Source organism: Eurypyga helias, unplaced genomic scaffold (genome assembly GCF_000690775.1).
Source record: "Eurypyga helias isolate BGI_N326 unplaced genomic scaffold, ASM69077v1 scaffold19463, whole genome shotgun sequence".
In the NCBI taxonomy this organism is placed as follows: domain Eukaryota; kingdom Metazoa; phylum Chordata; class Aves; order Eurypygiformes; family Eurypygidae; genus Eurypyga; species Eurypyga helias.
Window position 1 is genome coordinate 1 of NW_010239434.1, and position 332 is coordinate 332.

Genomic DNA, 332 nt, shown 5'->3' on the forward strand with positions numbered 1-332 from the left:
GGATCCTTCCAGATCTCGGAGCAGGTGTTGTTTCCCCTTGGCTGAGACACGTCGGGGAAAACCAGTTTAGTTTTGGTTTTGGTTTTGTCGCTTATTTTAATTTTGTCTCCCTTGAGGTTAGAATGTCCCGCCCTGCCTCCAGCATTCCCTAACTTCTATCCTTCCTCCTATTAGTTTTTCTTCTGACATTTGGTTGGTGACAGTGACCTCGCTGCTGCCTTCGTGGCCGCTGCGTCGCTGGGCTTTAACGTGCTGGGGAACACGAGGGGAGCTGTAACTGTCGCTCTGCTCGTGGGTCATGCACATCTCCTGGTGAGGAACCCACAGAAACC